Source organism: Panthera uncia (assembly GCF_023721935.1).
Source record: "Panthera uncia isolate 11264 chromosome C1 unlocalized genomic scaffold, Puncia_PCG_1.0 HiC_scaffold_4, whole genome shotgun sequence".
NCBI lineage: Eukaryota > Metazoa > Chordata > Mammalia > Carnivora > Felidae > Panthera > Panthera uncia.
In genome coordinates, this window is record NW_026057585.1 from 37654620 (window position 1) to 37677295 (window position 22676).

General features: G+C 39.1%; 1 long non-coding RNA gene across 2 annotated transcripts in view; it reads right to left on the reverse strand.

Annotated features, from left to right (window-relative positions):
- Window positions 1-22676, reverse strand: part of LOC125912470 (uncharacterized) — a 400306-nt gene that overhangs the window by 268873 nt on the left and 108757 nt on the right. For both annotated transcript variants that reach the window (XR_007454756.1, XR_007454755.1), the window contains exon 3: window positions 5157-5225. This is a non-coding gene — a long non-coding RNA (uncharacterized LOC125912470). The remainder of the gene's footprint in view (window positions 1-5156; window positions 5226-22676) is intronic.

The window sequence follows — 22676 nt, forward strand, 5'->3', positions numbered from 1 at the left end:
TCAACCCTCTTACTGGTCACTTGGCTTTTATTAATCCAGAGAACTGGATGAATCCAAATTTAAGGTCTGATTTCGGGAGAAACAAAGCAGGATCAAAATATATTAAGACGGAGAATTGATGTTAAAATACAACCAAATGTGTTAAAAAAAAAAAAAACTCCAAAGAAAGAAATATAATATAATGTTAACAATGTTTTTCTCAGGGTGTTGGCATTAACAATGGCTTTTATTTTCTTCCTTGTGTGTTTTGATATTTATAAATTTTCAACAATAGCATTTCTATTCTAACCAGAAAAAATAGATCAATGAAAAGTACAACCTAATGGTTGAAATTACTGTTATATACAAAACGAATACATTTTCCCACTGGTAATGCCTTTGGCTATAGAGGAAAGATGGTTTCCATGGAAGGATTACAATGTTTTATATCTAATTAGTTGGGAAAGCTTTAGGCAAAATCAGAACTACAGATCCTGGAAACTGAATACAGTGAGGACTTAATAGACACAAAGAAGAAAAGGTAAGATACATGGAAGACCTTCCAGACGGTGAGAACAGTCAGTTAGAGAGTGGGCAAGAACATGAAGAGTATGAAAAGAAGACAAAGAAAGTTTTATATGAAAGTGAATAATAAATGAGAAGAGATTAAAAAGTAAACTGGCCTTAAATCTGAAAGTAAAGAGCCAAAGAGCTATGACGGTACTCTGTATTTTGAATGTCAAAATTAAGGAACTCCATTGGGAAATAAGTTTATGGAATGAGCAAAATCAACCTTAGAGTCAGATTGATTTCTACTTTGAGGGGGTGGGGGGCTTGAAGTCATTAGCATTGGGTCTGTTTTATTAACACCATGGCTTTCCCTTTACTTCCAAGAAAAAGCACATATGATGCTTTTACTCTTCATAATTCACTTGCTTAGTCAAATACTCATTGATTTTTCTGAATCTGTAGCCCATCTGCCTGCAAAACATTCATTGACTTCATGGGACTAAATAATAAGTATTGGTTGATGTTAATGTACATACATGCAATAAAACTGTCAACTTAGTCATCTTACTGGTATACCTGAGTATATAAGAAAAGCGTCATTAGACAGTGAGGCAGCACTGTCTGAGAGGTAGTGTACATAATGGAAAGAGCATGCCCTTTGCCCTCAGAAAGACACTGGTTCAAGTCCTGGCTCTGCTACTTGCTACTTGTTAAATTTGATCCAGTTAAATTTTTTGAGCCTCATTTCTTTATCTTTAAACCAGGGACAAAACCTTTTCCCTGTATATAAATGTGGTGAGGATTAAATGAGATATATATATATATATAAGTTAAAGCATATGACAGAATGCCATGCGTGCAATCAGCTCTCAATCCATGGTAGCTACGATCGCCACTGTCATCAGCATACTTACAGTTTACTTTCATAACACAGTGCAACTTAGAGTTTCAGGAATAGTATCTGATTTTAATTTTGTGTGAGTCGAGTTTTGGATTATTAATATAAATGATCTCCTTTTTTCCTTAGATGGCAAATGGTTAATTCATAGAACTAATTCAGGGACTCACCTTCTATATTCTCAAATCGAAATAAGCTTTGTATCCAAGCCCAGCATTTGGGTCTTAAAGGCTTGAACTCCATTAAAAGAGCTGTAATTCTTTCTGAGAGGAATGATTCTCTCCACTCATGATGGAATCTTCACTGTTGCAATGTGAGGGGCCAGACTCATATCCTAGGTAAGCTTGGGATTTGGGCGGGATGTCTATTCTCGATTTCACTGGGCGTGGAAGAGTGAACGATCTGTTTGGTGGGACCTACCTAGCCCCTTCAACTGACTACTTAACCAGCCCCTTCAACTGACTACTCCTTCGCTTTGTGTTTAGTGGTCAAATAGCTCATTACATAGACCCTGGATAATATAAATCCAGGACCACTGGTTATTTGGCCCAGAAAAGAACTACATATCCTGCTGTATTCATTATTAAAATCCCATCTTGGATCCTACCACTTCCATCAGAACTCTTATAGAAGTTATAATTTATAACATTGAGATGAACCCATACATATATTTTTGTGATGATAATATTTATTTTGTATATGCTGATTTTACTTTCATATATACAGAAAGTAGGGGTCACACTTTGAATGTTAAAGTGGAAAGTAGGGGTCACATTTTATACTCTTTTTTAATACATCCTTTCTGAGGTGGAACAGCTTTAGATATATTAGAGACCCCCAATAAAATTAATTAAATAACTTAAAAAAAAGAAGTTTCTAAATATCTAGTCGGTGAACCTAAAAAATACACACATTTAGCTTGTACTTTTTTGTGATTTTAAAGTTTCTAGTGACCATGAACAGGACGCATTTTAAACTAACCAACCATTTCATTCGTGAAATGATGGAATCAGTGCACAAGAGGAAGAGGCAGGTAAGTTGCAGGAAAGACTGACAGCGGAATGTGGATTTGGCTCATGTTAGAATTCGCTAAATGTTTTTGTTGCTTGAAAGTTTTTCTTCAAAATCAGCTTTCATTTTTGAGACTCCTTTATTTATTTCTTCAAATATTATACCAAAAACTTCAGTTAGATGGTTGCTAATTGCTCAAGATCACTCAGAAAATTCCGTTGCAGATTTGGGACTAGAACTCAAAAACGCTATCCCAGCCATGTCTTTTTAACAATGACACTTACCTGTGATGATGGTTATAGGGAACAGACATTATCCATTCATATTTCTTACATTACCATAGCAATCAAAGTTTATTTATAGCATAAAGACCCCAGAAAAATTATGCTGGAATATTTTAACATAAAACAATTTAAAATTTTTGAAGTATGACACTAAAGTATTGTCTTAATAGCTAATATTATCCCTTCCACCATAACTATTGCTTGCTTATTTTCAATATTATAGTGGTGTGCTCTTATTCAAGATTATATTGAGACAATAATATTTGCATGATACTATTCAAGATTATTTTAGGACAATGGTATTTGTGTGATTATTATTCAAGACTATATTATGATCTACTATATTTAAAGGATATACTTTGAAAATTGGAAAATGAGAGAAATATTCACACAAACATGTGAGTAAAAATTGTGATGGGGAATGGTATTTATTATTTTTATAAGAAATTTTCTCTTCCAATAAACAACTTATTATTAACACCTGTTCTTTATTTCCACTTTGCCAAATATTTCCACTTTGCCAAATATTGCCCATTTGAATGATTGTAACACTGTATCACTGTTAACTAAATATTATAACAGTATGGCTAATTAAAAAAAGATTCTAACTTCAGTTTATTTCTTACGTCTTACTCAAGTTAATAGTCTTTAAATGGCTCAGCAGATAACTAGTTTAAAACTTATACTTGCCGTTTTCTGCATTTGGTTATTAAAATAAAAATCTAGCCATAATCAATGATGTCATTTGTAAGAAATATCTAAATCGGGTAAAATAAACCATATCTATACATGTCTTAAAGGATCAGTTTCATGTATTTTTATTTTTAAAGTTAATGTTAGAAATCAAATCGTGATCAGTTGCATTTTGGAGATGAGAAAACTAGGTCAGAGAGCAGTTAATGACCCAGAATTAAACCTAGGTGTTCCAAGGATCTATAGACCATACAGTGGTGTTATTTATTTTCTTTTCTCTGTTGCATTCCTTTCAGTCCTGAAACAAAGGGATGGGAGATTTGAGAAATACGCTTTTGCTAATGGAGGAAGGAGAAATCCAATGACTTGTTCTGACCAGCTAGCGGGATGGTAATGTTTATTAGAAGAGAAGGATGGATACCAGTGGAAACACAGACTACTGGCAAATCTACTGGAGAGATGAAGTCATTAGCCATATATAGGCTCATTAAGCTCTAATGGTGATCATAATCATCCTTTCGTGATTTGGAAGAACCGTGCCTCCCTCCATCCCTTTGAAAGGCTTTTTGTTTTGTAGATTCCTTTTTATTCTGCTTCCTGAAACTCGATGCCAATTGATGTTTGCATGTTTCTGAAATGGCCCTGAGTCTTCTAATTGATTCTCCCACTACACTGTGCTGCTGAGCTGGCAGGCACCCCGCTTTCAGGTCACTTTAGACGTCACACCACCTAGGGCTAGCCAGGGACCCATTCAAAGGGCAATGGGATGCCAATTATTTCCCTTCCTGGCATTTACATGAAAGGTATAATACATCTCCTTTAGGAGGAAGGCTGCTAAGAGGGAATTGGGAGTTTGCTTCCCTTAATAATTCCCCCAACCACCAAGTTTCTGGACTAAAGGTAAATTGAGAACCTGAAACAAAGTAAGGAGGTAGAATGAAAGCCCTTTAGTTAATCAGTGAATTTAGTGTTTTCTAGGTACTAGGCAATACTTGAAGTGCTTTGCATCTGCCCATCTGTTTAATATACTATGCCACAGCCCTTGCAAGTGAGTACTATTATTTCTCCCACTTTATAGATGAGAAAATTGAAGGCCACGGTGTCATTGCTGGCAAATTTGAATTTAGGTAGGCTCTGAAGCCTAGGCTTTTCACCATTTTGCTATAGGGGATGTCAAAGATCCTGTATGTACCTTCACATAGATTGGCAGCCTCTAGAAATAAATAATTATTTTAACAAGCAGGAAAGCAAATGATGACTGTGGTTTAGAGAAACAGAAAAACGAGGCCATCGTCTCTCAGTTCCTGTGCCGCACACTTCCTCATCCGACGTCACTTGCGGCAGAGGTAGCCTTCATGGGATGTTTTGTACCTCCTCCTACCTCCACAACAGAATGCATCCTAGTAACTTTGGGCTTGGTGTGTGACAATAAAGGCTTTAATCACTCCACTTGACAGTGGGATTTGTGATGTGCTGGCATGCCCCAGGGCAGGAGCCTCCTAAGATCACAAGAATAGTTACTTGAAAAAATCGAGGTAGGTAGCCAGCCTTATGCAACATACAACAGATAATCTGATTCTGAAGACAGCCAACCCACAGATGCAGTTTATTGTTCCCACAGCGCCACCCAGGATCATGATTCTGCCTTCTACTAAAGGACCACCCAGCATCTTAACTTAGCAAGTCTCCAGCAGACAAATGAAGAACAACACGTTTCCACAGTGCTAGAATTCATTCCGTAATTGAATCCATTATGTTATATTTTGAAAGTAATCATTTACCTTATGAATCTATGTGGGCTCCATCGTCTTCAGAACGAGTTGTGTGGTTTAGGGTGAGTTGTCTGAGTCCTAAAAGGAAGACAAACAAACCCAGAGTTCAAATTCAGCATGAAAAGAATATCAATAAGATTGTAGATAAATTCTCAATGTACGTTAAATATTGTTTTGAGTTAGATGCAAATTACAAAGGTATTTACTAGTTTGGAGTTTCAGAGAAAATAGAATTTGGATGCCATGGAATATCTTCTGTGTTTGTTACCCCTGTGCTTTAAGAACCAGCTCAGACTAGGGGTACCTGGGTGGCTCCCTCGGTTAAGTGCCACTTAGGCTCAGGTCATGATCTCGAGGTTCATGAGTTCCAGCCCCCACATCGGGCTCTGTGCTGACAGCTCAGAGCCTGGAGCCTGCTTCAGATTCTCCCTCTCTCTCTGCTCTCCCCTGTCTCTGCTCCTTCCCCACCCGTGCTCTGTCTCTCTCTGTCTCTCAAAAATAAACATTAAACAAACAAACAAAAAAAGAACCAGCTCAGACCAAAAAAAGTGAAAGGGTCTAAAATGTTCCTGAAATGAGGCAGTGTATCTGAACCCAGGAGGGAGGAGCAGGCTGCCCCCCACCTGGGGACACGGGTTAATAAAAAGATCAATTGCACTCTTATCTTGTTAGTCATTAGACAGCCCATTGATGCCACCTGCTTACTTTAAATGTGAAAGTACGGCCCAGCCATTGGAAAGCTGTCACCATCACTTGGGAACCCCCTTTCTTTCTGCTGTGGCGATAGAAGGGAAAAGGCCAAAGTCGGACCCTTAGAAGCTGAGCATCTGTTCCTTCGGTAAGCACAGATGTGAGTGAGAGCAAATCTGAAAGCAAGTCTTTACCCAGGGAAGGGAGGGTGTGTGGTTTTTCTCTTCAATGATTATAGCACGGTATGAGGAGGTCATAAAGTTAATATTAATGTGAATGCAAGAAACATTTTAAATGTAAAAACTAAAATGGCTCAGAGGAATTTTCTTCTTTCTTTGGGTAATTCTATCCCTCAGATCTGATGTGGCCATAGCTTAAAAACACACAGATTACACAAACTTTTTGTTTGCTTTAATGTTCTTTAGGGATCGCTGCCTCTTTTTCAGCTGTCAATGATTCTTTCCCAAAAGCAGAAGGAAAGATTGACCTGTCTCACTTTTGTATCCATTGACAATGATTCAAGTTTCAAAAGAAACGTTATACATTTCCTAAAGCAAAGAAAGTGCCTACTTACCATTGGTAGACAGGGAAGAAACTTTAATTTTTTATATTGGTAATCAGAAGCCAGTGTCTACCTCTCTCGGCTTCTGCAAACAGCAGCCATAAATGGGCCTCCTGTTTTCTCACCCCCTGACGCTACACTTAAGCAGACGTCATTCGCATGACGGGCGGACTCCAGACTTCCACCTTCGTAGCAGATAAGTCAGTATTCATTTCTCTCTTCATAAAATGAGTAGATTTAATTTACCTTGTATATATTTGATGGAATGCGTGTTTATTATTTATCGATTATTACTACTCAAGCAGTTAGTATTTCTTTTGCTACCAGTAATCGCTTTCTCTCTCTGTTGGACATTCCAATTCCAGTCAAAACCATTTTGCAAGTAGAGAAACGGTGCGAAGTAGCAGTAAGCTACAATTTCTCGAAGCACTGAGATGGTAAAGCCAACTCGTGGCCTGTTAATCACTACTTTCTCTTATGCTCACTTCAGTCTCTAACAGTCAGGCTTACTATATGTAGGCTCTGAGTACTTAAAATTCATTCCCAATCAAGCAGTATGTAGATGGATGGATTTTCCATCAAGTGAGTCATACCCACAAGAGACAATCAAGCAGTGTCTCTGGCCTAAAGCCGACATAGTTTAATCAAGGGAATGGACTAAGAAATGACGGCCTATTAAAAAAGTATTATTTGGTGAATTTTAAAACAATAGAATTCCAAGATGGGCTGACTGTCATACATTTTGGAGGCTAGACAAGTTATTACTTGTTGCCTGAATATAAAGGATTTATAATTATATCACTCATATCCTTGATGGAAGTATGTTGTGAAGAATATGGCTCTTTTATAGTTTGGCATGTACAAATTACTAGTAAGAGAGCAAGAAACTAAGTTTTTGGAGACCAGTAATTCCTAGTTTTTCAGCAAACTCTAAGTTTGTTGTGAAATGGGGCAGGATTTTTTTGTTTGTGAATACAGAGGCTTTGATCAGACTGTTAGAGTGAGGCTGCAAAACTTGACCTTAAAATGGTTGATGAAAAATGGACATACATCCCTTTTCCATGTGATCTTGCATCAAAATGACAGTCCTGGGATGCAGTTCAACCAGGTCTAATACTGAATTTAGCACCATGTTTTATGATGAGGGTCCAACATAACCATAAGGGTTCAATGATGAGTGACGAAGGAAAGTTTGCCAGATAGACTCATCCCAGGTTTCACACTGCCCTTGGTGAAGTCCACTTACAGATGGACATAATATCTTAGATTGTAGTTGAAAAAGCTAAGGGAATAAAGTAGCACTTGAGGTTTTTTCTTGCCAATTTCTTCATCTCATGGTTAACTAATAGATATGAGATTAACACAGAAATAATGGGCATCTCATTATGTAATTTTGTAAAAAAGGAATATTTTCATCTGTAATAAGGAAGCTCATTTTAGGGGCCCCTGGCTGGATCAGTCAGTGAGCATGTGACTCTTGATCTCAGGGTTGTGAGTTCAAGCCTCACACTGGGTGTGGGAGATTACTTACAAATAAAATCTTTAAAAGAAAAAAGAAGCTCATTTTGTAGGATGAATTAATATTGGTTATCAGACTACGCTGCTATCTTTAAGAGATCAAAGGTAACTGAGTAATTTTTGACATCTGTAATAATGAGTATAGCTTTTGAACTGATAGCCAGACTCTTTAAAAAAAATTTTTTTTTAATGTTTATTTATTTTTTAGAGGGAGGGAGTGACAGAGCGAGAGCAGGGGAGGGGCAGAGAGAGAGGGAGACACAGTCTCTGAAGCAGGCTCCAGGACCTGAGCTGTCAGCACAGAGCCCAATGCGGGGTTCGAACCCACGAGCTGTGAGATCATGACCTGAGCCGAAGTCGGACACTTAACCGACTGAGACACCCAGGCACCCCAAGACTCTAATTTTTTTAATAGGCATTTATATTTGAAAATGCAGGTTCAAAAAATTTTCAATTATTTCTTGACAGTTTAGGCACATGGTTTAAAGATTCAATGCATGCCATATCAGATCATTTAGAACATTACAGGAATATAATTAATTTTTATATATGTCTTTTACATGCAGAACATACGTACTAACTTTGTGAACAAACCTAATGAGGGCAGCATTAACCAAGTGTAGTCAAACGTACAAAACAAGCTATTTTTGCTAAACTTTGAGATTGCCTTATTTATCAGAATGGGACTTGCTAGTCACCTTTGAATACAACCTTTATTATCGTTGTTGAATAAAAACTTCTCTCTTCCTTGAAAAGAGTTACTCCTTGTGTCATTTCTTCAAACTTTGAAGTCGGTTTCTTGGGGAAATTTTCCGATATGAAAACAATAGGATCTAAAGAACTCAGATGTCTGAGCAACATTTAGTCCTGATGTGCTGGTGATATCAATATTTAAAAATGCAAGGCCAGGACTTTAACAATCAATTTAGAATGAGTATTGTTTAAACCATAACTTAGGGGAAAATCTATGAGATTCAAGAAAAAATAAATTCCAAGTGATATGAAAGCAACATTTTAATCATCAAGATGCAAATGAAGAAGCTATAATTATGAGTATATACTGAGAAAAGAGTACATAATTCAATACGGAAAAAAAAGCTCAAGAATGAAAAGAAGCCAGCTTAGAGAAAAAGTGCATCCAGTGATATGTCATCTCGAGAAAAAAGGCAAAGTGAAATGAATTTAAGTAAAACAGAGGAGAATTCCAGTATCATCTTATATTATCTTTCACATCTAAGACAGACAAAATTATTTTGAAAAGTTTGGAGGGAACTCCGCAGGCTTAATATTCTGTTATTGAAAGAGGTACATCTCTTCTCCGCGGTTCATGCTGGAACGACGATGATAAACTCTTCACTGAACCTTCTGTTTCAGAAGCAAGTGTAATCATCAGGGAAAGATTAACTTTTCTCCTTTCTCTGTTGCCCTGCATGATACAGGCTGAGGAGGCTTTTGAAGTCACAACTAATATTATCATTTCCCTAATTAAAACAACAACAACTCGGAAGAGTCTGAGTGCAATGGAGCTTTCACAGAGGCGAGCCTGGCCTCTTAATTGGAGCCTCATATTCCAGGATGGGGACATTAGACAGTAGGCAATCAATTGGGAAGGGCTGAGGATGTTTGAGCAAGAGAGTGAATTAACCAGAAATCCAATTTAAGTAGATGAAGTGTGTGTACTATAGATCAAAGCAAGGACAGAAAACAGATTTATTCAATAATTAACCCAACAAATAGTTTTAGCAGTATTTAACATTTAATGGTACTATTTGAATAATAACTTTCAATGTTAATAATATGGTATGTTCATACTGTGATAATATTTAATAATAGTAGCACTAAGTAAATAGTTCTTTCTGGTGTTATTAGGTACTGAGGATACAGACGTGAACTAGTTGGCCAAGGTCTCTGCTTTCACAGACGGAAGACAGGCATAAAATATCACATAATTGAGAGAGAAGTGGGGAGGGAGGGAGAGGAACATGTGTTTTGAGAGTGTCTAATTCTGGAGGAATGCTCTTGTTATGTTAAGCTGAGTCTAAGGCTATGAAGATTGGATAGTAGGCTATTGTTATAGTCCAGACAAGAAAGAGATTAATGAGAACCTAGACTAGGTGGGAGCAAGGGGAATTAAAAGGAAGAAAAAAGATGCAAGAGGTATTTCAGAGACAATCAATAGAAACTGGCAACTGCTGAGATGTGCAGTACAGGAGAGAGGAGAGACGTAGATGAATTAGAAACTTGGAGCCTCACTGAAGAAACCGGGTTGCTATGAACAGATCCACAGATGTCAAAAGGCCGAACTAGTCTGATGGGGTAATGATGGATCCGGGTGTGGTATATTGTGTTTTCTGTGTCAGAAAGTCTCATGGAGGTGACAGTACGTAGCTGGAACTGTAAGATTATAAATTAGGGGAGAAACGAAGAGAGAGTTGGGTGTCATTCTGATGGACAGTTAAAGCTGTGGGGTGGGGCCTCCGTAGAACTGGGGGTTCTGGGAAATGATGCAATTGGGGGAAAGGAAAGAGGTAAGGTGAGTAGAAATAAGATCAGACAGTTAAAATACCGATTCCCACGCCATCAACACTGAGCACTTCACAGGGGTCAATTCACTTCATTTTCACAACAACCCCTAGAGAGCGGATTTTGTTATTAACGCCGTTTCATAAGTTAGGAAAGGGAGCTACAGCGAGGTCGCTGAGGCCACACAGCTCATAAGAGTTAGAGTTTTGGAGCCCCTGTCCTTAACACTGTGCTGGAGCTTCTTAGGTGGAATAAGTGATTTTGAAAAGAGGGTCCCTCTTTACTAGAACAGGTATCCTACAGATTAAATTTAAGTGGTTAGGGGGCGCCTGGGTGGTTCAGTCAGTTGAGCGTCCGACTTCGGCTCAAGTCACGATCTCGCGGTTCGTGGGTTCGAGCCCCGCGTCGGGCTCTGGGCTGACGGCTCAGAGCCTGGAGCCTGCTTCGGATTCTGTGTCTCCCTCTCTCTCCGCCCCTCCCCCACTTGTGCTCTGTCTCTCAAAAGTAAATAAATGTAAAAAAAAAAAATAAAAAAAAAATTAAGTGGTTAGGTTACCAAAGTGTAGAGCTGCACCTGAGAGTTAAAGCAACATGCATGACAAACACGGGCAAAAGAGGGGGCTTTGGTAGGAAACAAATGACTATGTGCAAAATAGTTCTGTTACACTTTTGACAGGTGCTGTGAGGACAAGTTCAGGCTTCTATGAAAGTCTATCCTAAGGGGTCCTAACCTGTTTTGTGGGAGGTACAGGGGATTGCTATCATGGAAGTCTACCTTGAGAAAGTGCCATTTAAACTGAGACATACATCATGGGTAGGAGAGGAAAGAGAAGGGCATTCCAGATGTGAGGGCCTTGAGACAGGAGGAGTGTTTAGGATTTGAGGAGTAAAGAAATCTGGGGCAAAGATAAGGGAAAGGAGGCCCTGAGGATTCTGGACTTTATCCTAAGAGTTATGGGAAGCTATTGACGGATATTAAGCAGGAGAGTGACAAATTAAGGCTCAGAGAATTTAAGTAAACTGCCTGAGATCATACAGCTGCTAATTGAGCCCAAAGGAAACCCAGATCATCCCAGCTCCAAGGTCCTCCTTCTCACAAAACTGTATTACTGTCCAGGGCTGGACGGCAAAATGCTTAACAACCAACTCTCTGGGGGAAAAGCAATGATTTGCAGCATTTTTTGATATTAGTGGTGTAATTACCATCACAGATTTTAAGCTACTCATGTGTCCCAAGTTACCGGCAGAATTGGAAAGAGATGCTCCCTATCACACCAGGATATGATATTTTTAACATTCAAATGCAAGAAGCAGAATACCCTCAAGAACACAGAAAACAGTACAGTGTACTACAATAATTAGGAAGTGATGAGTTCTGTGTATTTATTGACTTCGTTTTTAGTACAATGTACTTAAATCAAAATTTATACAATTAATTTTTAATAGTGGCCTTCTGGGGGAACAGACAGCCTGCCAAATTCCTGAAGCTTTAATAATAGGATCTCCTGAGCAGGTACAAGCTGGCAGCCCCTCAAAGATCCACGTCTTGGGTGCAAATTTTTATTTTCTTACTTCTGTTTTGGGAGATGGCTCCTGGAATCTTAGAAAAAATGTCACTCATGTCTTTGCATTTATCTCATTGTGTGGATCATGGAGCATATTCAATGAGAAGAAGACATTTTTTTCCCCAAAAAAGAGTAGAAGAAGGGCACTGAGGGGAGGCAGAGCTGTGCAATGTCCTCCGTGAGGACATCAGGTGACTAAGAGCAAACATTTCTGGCTGACTTCTCACTTTCACTCTCCAACAGCCAGGAGAGAAAGCCTCTGGTTTCAAATACAAATTTATAACTGTTGCACTGAAGCTAAACTTACATTCTCTGTATCCATTATCATTCAGTCCTATTATTGTCATGCAACCTCCTCTTTAGGAAAACCACTGGACCCTAAAATAAAATGTTCAGAAACATGCAAATGAAAATGGTTTAAACTCTCAGACTTTGTCAGTGTTACTTGAGTTGCTGTGGCCTCAGAAGGGACAATCATAATATTTTTCTGGCTGTCTTGTCTTGATTTATAATTTGAATCTCCATAAATGATAATAGAGAGGGCAATTATCAAAGAAATGGAAAGGGCAATTATCATTAAATTGAAAACACATCACACATCCAGCAGGATGAATGACTGAGCTAAAAACAGATTTTGTGGATCTTGCAACTGTTCCAAAAGAACTTAATGGAAGCAACTTCATCTCCCCACCTCCTCCAATTAACCAGATGACTTTGGATATATTTTCCTTTTTTTTCTTTTTTTCCCTTGGATGATAACACAAGGCCTGTTAAACTAATCTGCCTGAATACTGACACTACTTAGGAGATGTAAATTTATGAGAATAAACCAGTTGCTGTTTGCCTAGTGTGAAAAAAAGCTTTCCTTTTTTTTTTGTAAAAACAGTAGAGAAAAATTAGTTCCCTTGTTTGTACATTTGTGTGAGGATACCCATCTCATCTGCTCTGAACTCTTGCAATGAATCTTTTTCAGTGAGGCAGCATGGTGTTGTGTTCATGAGGTTAAATAATAGACGAGACACTGAAATTTCCCTAAAGGGCTTTTGTCTTGGTTGGATAAATTGGACAGGGTGTAACCCAAAGTATAGGTTATTAGTTATCGTTACTATAAATATGGAAGTAAGAGGTAAATGTTTATGAATGCCCTTTATGGAAAATTCTTACCATTTGGATTTACTGTTTTAAAGAGTAGAATTCTAGGCATTCTCTGGAAGGGGTGAAATGTGGAAGGGGATAAAAACAAAATACAAAAATTGCCTTCGTCGGCATATCTGTATAGTAAAAATTGTGGTGGTATGAATGTCAATATTTGCCTATATGAAGCCTTATATAATCGGATCCAATCAGATCTTGATAGAGAATAACTAGGGTTCCCCCTTTTGTATTAAGTTCTGGCATACTTATCTTTGTAATATATGGGTCATGAAGAAACCAAATATGGAACGATGGAGCCGTGCAGCGTTGGTGGTATAGTGGTGAGCATAGCTGCCTTCCAAATATGGAACGATGGAAACGCTAGGATGAATTTAATTTATGTTTCTTTCATCTGGGTTTCTACTTTCCCCGTGTTGGTGTTTGACAGAACCATTGGTCCTTGACCTGCCATTGGTTAATGCTTAACCACCATCAGGTATATTTACTTGAGAACAAAGAACCATAAGATGATACCAGCCCATGTGGCTATACTCTTAGTTACAGAGCTCAGACATTACGGTAATAGATGAAAACGAATATATAGTTCTAAAGAAAGATGGAAAGAAAACTAAACTAAAACCTGTTATTTGTCAGATACGTTAAATACATGTAATTTTAACGTTGCCACTCTCTGGTTGCACCAAACCTGTCAGTGAGTCCTGTATTTGTACATCCCTCCCCTGTCCAAACAAAAAGAAATCGATTAACTTTTACTGTGCTATCCTGTGACATTTGTAAGTACCTTCCCCTTCACGTTGGAGGACCTCGCTGTGCCTGCTATGTGCACGCTCTGATGTCTTGTTGTGTTGCTTGGGGAACAGAATATATGCTGTCCTGTCTAGCTGCCAGCCATATACAACATCAGTGCTGAATATTTTCCTTTTAAATACGTATGATTCTCTGCCAAGGCTTTTTTTTTCTAGCTTCTACCTTTCACATATTCTAGAGCAGTTTGTGCAATGTTAGAAATATTTGAGAGCTCTCCCAAAACAATAAAACAGAAAAAAAATGTGTCCAGTTTACTCACTATGAGTTTACATAAAAATGTGTGTATATCCATAAACTGCCCATCTTGAGTTGATTTCGTGTGTGTGTGTGTGTGTGTGTGTGTGTGTGTGTGTGTTGAGGAAAGAAAATTGTTACATTCATCAGTTTATCTTGGTCAGTACATTTATTTTTAAATACTAAGTACACGAAAAAACAGGAAGTGGTTTCCTTTTCAAAAATACCCCAAAGTTCTGAGCACTTTGAATTTGTTGAACTCTAAACCCACCCCATCTGTTGATAAAGTAATCGACTTTTGGACATTCTCACGAAGGGTCTGGGGTGGGGAATCCCCCTTGAATTCTAGGAAGTTGTTCTTTGGACATGATATTTACTTCCTTTGAGGTCACAATTTTTCTTGATAAATGTAAATATTTAAATATTTATTTGTAACATGGTTGTTAAACTTATTCAATATCCTGTTTCAATTCCTGTGTCAAATACTGGTGGAGTAGAAAGGTCAATTTATGGATCCATATGGTCACAGAGTAAATACTGAATTAGTAAGAAGTGAACTTAATATTATTTTAATATTTTAAAATGTGTCCAGAACATAAGAGGAGTTTTTGAAACAAAGAAATTGAAAAGCCATCCACTCCAAGGTAGAGTATATTAATAGTCATATCAATAGCTTCTTTATCATTAGTATGTTTGGGAATTGGTACATGTTTATCAACTGTGTCCAGACCTTTTGTTGAAATCTTTTGTGGACTGAATTTAATTGTCATAGGAACCCCATGAGGTATGCCTCGTTGCCTGACTTCACAGATTTTGCAACTCAGAGAAGTTTAAAAAAAAACTTTTCGTGTCAGTAAGCAAGCAAACAGCAAAGCAGGGCCTTAAACCCGGACCTGTCAGATTCTAAGGCCTGTGAATAGCAAAAGGCAGTTTTCAAATTGTGCCTAATGTCAACTATTCTGGAGGTAAAGTAGGACTTGTTCATATGGTTGTGCTTCTTAAGAGAGTTACAGTTAAAAGCTTCTCCAGATAACAGATGATATCCTAATTTTTAAAACATGTAAATAAATCAGAATGTCAGTTCTCTCTGGGTCTCTCTGCTCACACTATTCCCCCAACCCCAATCACAGTCCCATTTTCCACAGCCAAACACCCAAGTTCTATATTCACTAGGGGTTCATTCACTTATTCAGTCAACAAATATTCGTGGTACTCTCATTATATACCAGACATTTTTCCAAGCCCTGAAGAAAAAAAAAAAGTCCCTATGGTTGTAAAGTTTATATTTTGGATAGGAGAGAGAAAATAAACACATGTGTACATATACAGAAACATAATGACAAGTAAGTTCAAATGGCAATAAATGCAAAGAAGAAGAATAAAAGGAACTTAGAGCATAATAAAAACTAGGTCAGGACCTAGAACATGATAAAAACCGACTTTTATTGAAAATATGTTACAAGTGTCAGACACTGGTCTAGGCACATTACACAGGTCAATTATTTAATCCTTACAAGACTCTATGTGGTGGATATTTTATCTGCGGTGGGTTGAAGATGGAGGTAAATTATCAACTACTCTTCAAACTGAGAGGCAGGGTTTAAGTTCTCTCCCTTTGAATCTGAGCTGACTTGCTCAGTGACTTGCTTGATGAATAAAATGAGGCAGAAGAGACAACGGACTAGGTCTGGACTTCTGCCTTGCTCCTTTGAAGCCTCGAGCTGCCATGTTAAGAAGTCAGACTAGGGCCTCCATGCTGTGAGAAAGCCTGAGGGGTCAGGTGTGAAGTGATCCTCAAGGGAACCAGCCTACAATGTGAACGAAGCATGTTGGATGGCCAGCCCTATCAAGGCTACTATTCAGCTGGGACCCGACCCCACCAGAATGACAAACCCCAAATGGGAACCACCCAATGGGGCCTAGTCATTCACAGAAAAGTGAAAGATAATAATAAAGAGTTGGTTTAAACCATTAAGTTTTGGGATATTTTGTTATGCAGCAATGGATAATTGGAACAATTATAATCTTCCTTTTATACAGGAGAAAAGCAGGGGAAATAAAGGCTGAGTGATTTGCTTGCCAAATGGTAGAATCTGGATTCAAACCCTTTCAGGCTTACCCCCCCCCCCCCCCCCCCGCACCGCTCTACCCCTGGAGGGAAATCAGCATTCTCAGCGTGCCTGTGACTCAAGTCAGTAGTTACCATCTACTTTACATTTCATTTTCACCATTGAATCACAATGGTTAAGACTCAGAGCACACTGCCATTGGAATATGATTGCTCTGGACAGCCGCTGGGGTGCTTTTGCAAAGAGACCTTGTGGTGTCCTTGACCCGGAAGTATTATGTGGTCCAAGACCTTTTGTGGATTGGAATCTTAAGAAAAATAAGGAGAATATGGAGGAGATTGACCTGTGCTAATCTATAATCCTTTCATTGTGTTGTAAAATTATGGGAATTATTCGAGTGAAATAGGAAATCGCACGGCATTTTGATTAAAGAAAAGGAGCATGAAGTAATTTTGTTAAAATAAAGGGCAAATAATTGTCACCAAATCAGGTATCTTGGCATACAAATATGTTACATCCCTTGTCTAATACACAGAACTGATATTTGGATGGAAAAGAAGTTACCGGATGTCTGTAGCATGATAGCATTAACCGGCGAGTGTCTGAGCCAGATGTTCCTTCCTCAGCAAGGAAGGACAGATAAAACAGTACAATGTTTCCAAGCAAGCTACTGTACATATTTCCAAAGATGTTTTTCCTTAGAGCATTTACAGTTTAGTTTAGCTGTTTCCATTCTGAAGACTTTGAATACACAACAATAGAACAGCTCATGCTAGCTCAAAGGAAAGAACTTCATAGGTGCTGCACATTTACCTCGAGCCTTCCAGGGGAAACTCCTGGTGCTCTTGATACTTTCCTGTCAGACTATTATACAATCCAGTGCCTTTTCCAAGCAGGAAATATGATGTTCCAAAGACAACTTGACCTCCTGTTTGAAAATGGTGGGGGTGGGGGGTGCGTGAGGTGGGGAGACAAACCAGGCATAGTCTAAGTATACTTAATTCACAGACCCACTCACAAATACAAACAAGTTAATTTTGTTAAGAACACAAGATAACGTTTCACTCAAGACAAAATCCCAATCATTTATTCTCCTCTGGAGTACTTCTCATGCATCCTTGAGTTTTTAAAAGTTCAAGTGTTGCATAAAAAATCAACATAATTACAGAAAGCAGTCCTTAAACAAGAATATCCTGTTTTGTTTCCTGCATACTCACTGGGGTGGCGCATCTGAATCCTTGACAACATCCAACTCCAAGAAGAAAACATCAAGACTGCTTGCTGATCTTGGTTTTTACATAGAGCTCCTCAGCAGTAGGGCTATTGGCCCCAATGTGTAAGCCGACAATCACCCTATTGTTTACTTTCCAGTCAGAAAAGCTATGCTGCTTTTCTTCACTCTGTATGGTCTCTATAATCCTAACAGTCATGTTCACTCAGCAGTAAGCCCGAATATATGTTTCCCAGAGGAGTTTCAAATACATGAGATAGATTAGCATCTCTGTGGCTTGATGCAATCTGTGACAGATTCGACAGTAATAAACATTTTAAAGTGTGGTCAGTACTAAATTATTTGCCGAAGAACAATTTTGTTCCTGAGGTAGACAAAAATTAGCAATAACTTTTGGGGCAGTAAATACATTGGCCGAGGGATAATACAACACCCTCAACCTCTTGCCCTCTCGGCATTTCATTCTGTGCAAAGGGAGGAAAAAAAGCCCAATTGTGTGCTGATGAATTAGAAAACTTCATGAACATTCAAGAAAGACACATGCCACTACAAATTAACCATTGGCAGGGCAAGGTATTCATCCTTTCTGTCAGATTCTGTGGGAAGTATGCCTTATTAGCATGGAAACCCAAAGAAGTAATAGATCAGCCCATGTTCACTTATCCTGCACAAAGAAGAGGCGATCTCAGTTCTGGAAAAATAAATAGCGTGGATCTTTCTACCCCCATTTCAATCCTAAAATTGAAAATCACTAAATGAAATCCCACTTCCCTTCAGCTTCCAGTGTGTGTCCGTGCTTACAATGGAACTCGGTTTTGCATTTTAAATCAGTTCCGTCATCACCCTGAAAGTGATCACAGGGCTGCTAAGTCTCTGTCTCCCGCTTCCACCCCCACCGCCCTTTGCAACTTTGAATTTGAATGGGACCAGAAGATTCTCCGGGGGTCATGTTTGTGGCCCCTGAGAAGCAGTCTCTCTACTGCTTTCAGCTGATTTCCTGGCATGTTTCGTGGGGATTTGTGGTGAGTGGCAGCTGTGGAATCACTTTTCATTCTGTCAGGTTGTGGTTAGGCTTAGCGGGGTTTCTTTGTTATACTGGCCACTACTAGTCATTTCCCTTGAAAATATCTGGTTTTCTCTTTTCCCTTTAAAGAAAAAAGAGGGGGTGGAAAAGTGGTTCCAAACTCTCCACCTTACCCCCAAAACACAATCACAAAACAAACATGGGTATCCCTTGGAAATCCTGGGCGGGGGGGGGGGGGGGGGGGGGGGGGGGGGGGATGGAGTAGGAGGAGAGGCCCAGATGTTCTGAACACCCCCATTTAATTTTGATGTCAGACAATCAAAGATCTTGGGAGGGCCCCATCTCCCGTACCTGTTCTGCTGACATGCTGTTTTATGAAAGAATCGGGCATAAATGTTACTACCGCTTTTTCATGTTAAAAACAAACTAAAATAAACCAAACATACACATTGTGAATTTTTGAATGTTTCTTTTTCTTTCAGAATAAGCCTGGAAAATAAGAAGTAAGTACGAATATTAGTTAAATACAACAAACACTAAGGAGCCCGTTAAGATGGAGTTTTCCATGGACACGGCGTGGGGGGAGGGGGGGGATTTGGCGCTTTAAGTCATGTCGTCTTAAGCCAGAGCTTAACAGAGTTTTGTATTTCATGAATCAGTTTGGGGGAAGGCAAGAAAAAGAGAATAACATAAGGTTGCCAACATTTGATATTGCCAAGTTAGGCTATTAAAAACAAAAGAAAACAAAACAACAATGCCCAACCAACATTGAAATCTTACATCACTTCTTTAAAGAAAGGACATGTTAACATCAGTGGGGGGTGGGAGGAAGGAGGAAAGCCATCATCGTAGAATAAATGCGAGACCTCCTTGACAAGAATGAAGCCTTGGCAGCTTTTACACCAACATGCCACAAAAGCCTTCAGAAACAGCCAGTTCTTGAAACATGCCAAGCCCCTTCCCACCTTCTTGCCTTCGCACCAGCCTTTCCTCTGCCTGGAAATCTATTCCCTGGGACATTGACGGAGCTCTCCACTCAAATGGAACCACAAGAGGAGGGCTTCTCTAACCACACTGTTTAAAGCCCCTCTCCCCAGACCCCGCGCAGACAAGCCCTCCTCCCGACTTCCATTCCTCTCTGTTTCATCGCTTTGCTTTCCATTTTTGTCTAGCATTTTTCACTACCTGGCCATATACTGGTTGCCTATTAGCGATCTCTCCCGTTAACAATATAAAATACCCCAGGTCATAGGCTTCAAATCATTTGTTCACCTCTTTTTCTCCACTTCCCAAAACACTGCCTGACACCTGTGAGACACTCAGTAGTTATTTGTCCCATTTATATGTGGGTATAATTTCACAGTCCTTATATTTCTCATATTAGAAAACATGTCTGCAGTGCTTGCACCAGTTGGTGTGTGGAAACCGTTGTTTCAAGAAAGAGATCGAAGGGTGCTTTAGGCATAGACTAGGGCGCAGCTGAAGAAGTACACATTTGATGAATGCGTTCTTTACTGCAAATGATTTGAAAAGCAGGAGTGAGGGCTGTTCTTAGGACAGGCGACAAACTGATGGTAGGCTGAGACCACGTTCTGCTACTGATTTAGGGATAAGGAATATTCTTTAAGCAGATTTAGGCTGTATTTATACCCTCTTCTTCCCTAAATTATATTGTTTAGTCATGGCTCCTGAGCACCTCTTGGATTATGCATACAATTTTTTTTTTTTAAACAAGAGAATGTTTACCAACACCCAGAGACTATTAGAGTGTAAATATCTGTGGGATTTAAAAAAAAAAGAAGAAGAAGAAGCAACAGTAGCATCCAGGTGACAGTGCATTTAGCTGTTATCTCTCACCATTATTCACCATGAAGCAGTGGAACCTGGAAGTCAGGTTCAGGGACAGGCCTTAATACCAAGAATAGTGGGTCGTTGTAGAAAAAGCTGCTTTTGGAATGCATTATGGAGAATTCACAAATATAGATAGAAGGCTTCAAAAGTGTATTTTCTAAGTTTCCGTGCCTTCTGGGATCCTGGGTAGGTGGCTCAGATTTTTTTTTTTTTTGAAAAATATCGCTTAAGGGCATGTGGGGCTCATTTTTGTTATGCCCGAAGTTCTGAAACCTCCCACAAAAGACCACCAGAGTCGTAAGTCAAAGCCAAGCGGCAAGGGTCGTTTATTGCAGGTTTGAACTTGGACCTCTGCGCACTCGTTGCCAGTGACGCTGAAAGGTAAGGCCGACCGATAGGGACCAACACTCTTGATAAGAGTGTGGCTGACCGATCGGGACCAACACTCTTGAAAAGAGTGTGGCCCTAAACAGCTGGGGTACAGAGTTTTTAAAGCCGATCACATCGTTTTATCATTATCTGGGAACAGAACAGAGAAACAGTTGCCAGATGAGTCAGAAACAGTTATCGAATGAGGTGATTATTTTAGACTTTCTATTGCTAAGTTTCAACCAGTGGATCTCCTTGACCTTGTCTCTGATGCTCTTTTTGAGGTTTTGTTTCCTTCGTTGGTAAAGCCTGATTCACAAGAGTATGAAGTATGATTTACAAGAGTAAAAGCAAGGTTGTTATCTTTTGACCTTCAGTGTCAGAACAAAGTTATCTTTCAAGCTAAGCGTTAGCCTTACAGTACAATTTAACCCTTACAATTTTGGCACACAGACTCCCCCCCCCCAAAAAAAAATAGATAACGAGTCCAAATGCACCTAATGCAAGTTTTGCACAGATTCTTTTTTTTTTTTTTTAATTTGTGTACAATATCTGCTCTTGGTGCCACACTCCTGAGTAGCAGTAACAGGTAGTAACACGATGATATACAAGTAAGTGGGATCTGGCAATTGGTGAAAGAGATGAGAGTGTAGAGTACATAACGTGAGTGTGTGTGTGCATGTGTGTTGGTGTTGTGTAGAGATGTGATAGCGTTAACATATATTGCTTATTATAATAATGATGGGATTAATGGAAAGTGGAAACGTGTTGATCTTTTGGAGTTCCCTTCATTCTCTCTGTCTTTCTCTCCGTGTCTCTCTTTCTTCCATGTTATGGAATGGGATGGAGCAGGGGATTTAGAAAGCCTCTGTTGATTAATCCATCATATTCTGACAACTGAATTCCCAGAAACAGAGTATTAGACTTTCGCATAAAGTGACGTTTTGACTGGAATCTTTCAAGTTCAAGCCTATGAAGCCCTCAGAGGAATTCTGCCCCATAGTGGGGCCTCAAATAATGGTAGCTTCTAGTGTTGTTATTAATTGCCCCCATTAAGAAATCAAGGATTTGAATGTCTTCACCAGCCAATTCCACCTTCTCAATACCACCTCAACCGCTGTGTCAGAGAATGTCTTGTAAGAAGCAAAGACTGAAGATAATTGGACTTTTACACTGAAGGATAAGAATAAAAACATTAAACGTTTTTTTAAAAAAAATCAGGAAAGCAAGATTGGGGCCATCACCCGGCCAGTGAACTTATTTTAGGATTATATATCTCAAAGATTAAAAATAAAACCAGAACTTTGCTTCGCTGATATTTGAAATAAAAATGTTCATTTACTTTTCAAAACTGCCCCGGCACCACGAGAGAGGCAATTATTTTTGGTAAAAGTGGATTGTGGACAGAGTAGCTGGTGAAAATGCTCTTAAGTGTTCATGTAGGACGAAAACCTTCCTGGCACTAAGAAGTCTCAGTTGGTTTTTCAGCTGCACTGTGGTTTATTGTGTGCTTTAAATCAACTCTAAGACTACACTACATACCATTGTGTCTGTTAGAAAATCATTATGGGGCAATTAAAAGCAGTGTTGTTTCACAGATGAACATGGAATTTTCCTCTGTGTCTGACTGCTGGGCACTTCCTTCATGCCTCTTGCGATTATCTATATTTGTGATGGTCAAGAGATACAGCTGTCGGGAAAACGCTCAACAGATGGCAGTTGCGAGTGATGCTTCATCGCTTCTTGGATGCTCTCTGACACCCAAGCTTGGGCTTTCCGTAAATGCTGGTGTGAAACTGACTCCTTTTAAGCAACGTGGGCCTGGACTGCTCAGTGACAAAATTCATCTTCTCCAAAAATGAAAAGAAATTGGGGTGTCCTTATGAAATGAAATGTGCACTAGCATCCTAAAATGTACTGTCCTTGGAAAC